Below are 3,734 nucleotides of genomic sequence, written 5' to 3' on the forward strand. Positions count from 1 at the left end.
AAAGAAAAAATCCTTTCTTGTAAGACAGGTTAAAAAGTCTACAAAATACTGGTGTGCCCCTTTTAAGTAGGATGACGGGCACTTCATCAGGGCCAGACGCCTTGTTGATATTGAGCTGTTTTTAAATTCGTCTGACCTGTCTGGCATTGTGGATTCTAGTGTGTGAATAGTGGATGGTGCCTTTCCCAGAAAATCGACTGTGGAGCTTTCTCAAGCGTGTTTATACTGCAGTATTAACACGCCTGAGGAAGTTATTGTATACCGAAACATGTGTTGCGGTTGATTGAACTGTTCGTAGGCTAACACACAGATGACGCTAGTTGTATTAGATCCAAAATATTTTCAGTTAGCCCTAACCTTCAAAAGACACGTGTACAAATTTTACAGCTGTTGGCCTATTATTTTGTGGGATAGAACATTTTGAGTGAAGCAAATGTTATCAGTTTGAAGAAAATAGATAAAAAGGAATTTCGTGTATTATTCGTTGAGAAGTGGTTATCTAAATTTAAACGAGGGGAAACGAGCACCGACAACGATACACGCCGTGAACGCCCAAAAGAGGCTGTTGCCGATGAAAACATCAAAAAAGTCCACAAAATAATTTTGGTTGACTGAAAAGTGAAGTTGATCGAGATAGCTGAGACTCTAAAGATATCAAAAGACGTGTTGGTATCATGCATGACTATTTGGGAATGCGAGAGCTCTGTTCAAAGTGGGTGCCGCGCAAGCTCACAATCGACCAAAAACAACAGCGAATTGATGATCCTGAGCAATGATTGAAGCTGTTTCAGCCAAAAGAACCTAATTTATGCGTCGATATGTGGCAATGGATGATACATGGCTCCATCATTTCACACCAGAATCAAAACGATCGTTATCTGAGTGGACTGCATGGTGAACCGACTTCAAAGCGTGCAAAGACGCAACAGCCATCAGCTGGCAAGGTTATGGTTCAGTATTTTGGGAGGCGCATGGTATGATATTCATCTTGAAAAGGAAAAAACCATCAACAGCGACTATTGCATAGCGTTATTTGAAAAAAAAAAGTGCTATTTCATCAAGACAATACACCGTGTTTCAAACACATTTTTAATATATGCACACAAAAATTTCAAAGAAGTCATTCTTTTTTTCAAAAATAACGGTTTATAACACAAGAATTCAGCCACACTTTGATTACTGCTACACAAGAATTCAGCCTCAGATTAATGCTCATCACTATTATTTTTTCTTGACCTTAATGAGCTAAATCAACTCCAAAAGTTGCAAAACCGTGGGATGAGAATCGTTTTGATTGTTTGTTGATATGTTTAATACATTGAAATGGTTTCCTGTCTCACAAAGAATCTACTATCTTGGTGTTATTTTTGTTTACAAGATACTGAATAATTTGGCACCAACTTATTTCCAAAACTGATTGATTCTCCATAAAGATGTACATACCCACTTCACCAGAAACCGGGATAATTTATACATCCCTAGAACAAATCGTAAAAGCTCAATGAAATCTTTGTTTTTCAAAGGATTCCATGAATTTAACCAGTTGCCTGCTTCACTGAAAAATAGTTCCTTCGTGAGTGTTTCATAATTAATCAGTGAATTTTTATTGTTGTCATTCATCGGGAAACTACTCTTGGTTTGTTTTTAGTTTGTTGTTAAGATTTGTAATCTTGGGTAAACATATTTGATGCACTTTCTTTTTTTTATTACTCTTAGTAACATATAACATTTCATACAACAAAATGTAGGTTGTCTCCAGAGGTTCCAATAAATTCAAAACATCGCCAGAACACTTCGTGACGTGACATTCGTCAAACTTAAACCAGTCCGTTTCGTCTTTGGCCAAGGCGTAATAATGACAAGATTCAATTCCAGAGCCACAATGAACAATGACTGCATAAAGATTATAATAGTGGTCTGTTAGATTGAAGTTTTCATCTATTTCGAACCTTCCTAAGAGTTTGGTGCATCCGTCAGAGGTTGAGTCATGTTTGAAGATTGTCAGTGTCATTATTAGATTGACTGGTGCCTCAGCTATACTTGTTTTCTTATAATAGTCAGTTAGTTTGGCGCATGTTTGGCAATACAGTTGATCATCACCCGTTTAAAGTTCCATTTTCAGATGATTCGACAGTAAGCTTTGCACGGACTGGTTATTAGCCATATCAGGAAACGCTAGTTGAAGTTCCAGAAAATCACATACGTTTTTGCTACCTCTTGAACATTTGCTACGAAATAAACAAGTGAGGATTTTTCCAGAAAATGATCTTTACGGAATGACTGTATGGAATCATTCACTACAGAGCGGTCAAAAGTATCGATTCTGCTATTTGTTTGCTCACGAATAGTATTCAACAAGAACCCCAAGAATTCGGAGCAATCCTCTTGTTGTCCTAACGAGTATCTAGTGGACTTCAAAGACTCCAGGAAATCGTTTGGTGGAAAAGATGATATATTCTTTCGAAACTGCAACTGCATGAACAATTATTTGAGTTTGGGTCGTTCTCGTTCGTTAAAACCTCGTTCTTGAAATTCTTCGTCATGAACATGTAGCAAGTGTTTCCTAAATCATCTAATTCAATTTTCTTCTCAAGATTTTCAGGACAACTGTCTACTGATTCGTAAGGAAGAACATGTTTCACAGAATCTATATAAGAACCATTTCTCAAGCTGCAATCGATCCTTCCAAGTGATGAAGGGTTTCGTAGAGGGATCGATTCGGCTCTTGCTTCTAAAGCTCTTTCACTGAAAAGTAACCGGAACCACGAGGACTGCAGCTCATATTTGGGGGCAAAAATGACCTAAGTCCATTGACCTCACTGTAAAAGAATCAATCACTTGTGAATGAACCTTGATCGGAGACTGATGAATATACAAATATCTTGGCTTGTTTCGATGCAATTATTTTCAGTTTTTCAATTTCAACTTAACAAATCATTGGTCGATTCATGTAGGAATATGTATACGTGATGCACGTTTCCGCGCACATAAATCTGTTTATTTTGTGAATATACTCACTTTCAATTACTTTGGAAACGTCAGTAATGAATAAAAATTGTACTATATATGTATTTCATTTATGCCTAAATTGTTTTCAAGTGAATTTGTATATCAGTATTCCTTTTTCAAAATAAAGATATATCTATAATCGATGAAACCGATGGAAAAATCGCTTGAATTGGGATTCGAATTGTTTTCGCATCCATCGTATTCTCCAGATCTGACCCCCAGTGATTTTTTTTGTTTTCAGACCTCAAAAAAATGCTCGCTGGGAAGAAATTTAGCGCTGATGAAGAGGTAATCTTCAAAATTGAGGCCTATTTTGAGGCTAAAGACAAATCATACTATAAAATGGTATCGAAAAATTATATGACCAGTATAATAATTCTGGCGTCCTAAAAGGCAACTATATTGAATGAGAAAATCGAATTTTATCGAAAAAAAAGTTTTTCTTTGTTACCCTTCTAACTTTTCAGCCCATACATGAATTTTCATCAAGTGTCAGAATTTTATCACGAAACTTCTTCCATTAATTTTAATACTCACAAAATAAATGTCTGGATCTTGTTCCCAAACTTAAATTCAACTGGGATAATTTTCAATTGCGAAAATCAGTCTTGTTAATAATTTTCATAATTGGAAATCTGAATCTATACAAACACAATTTTGCTCACATTCCAAAGCCAAGGCGACTCGGTATCTCCGTCGTACCAATAAACAAGAATTTCTTTGAA

The sequence above is a fragment of the Leptinotarsa decemlineata genome, unplaced genomic scaffold (assembly GCF_025532065.1).
Source record: "Leptinotarsa decemlineata unplaced genomic scaffold, Ldec_3_MD MMD2_tig00001064_RagTag_RagTag, whole genome shotgun sequence".
NCBI lineage: Eukaryota > Metazoa > Arthropoda > Insecta > Coleoptera > Chrysomelidae > Leptinotarsa > Leptinotarsa decemlineata.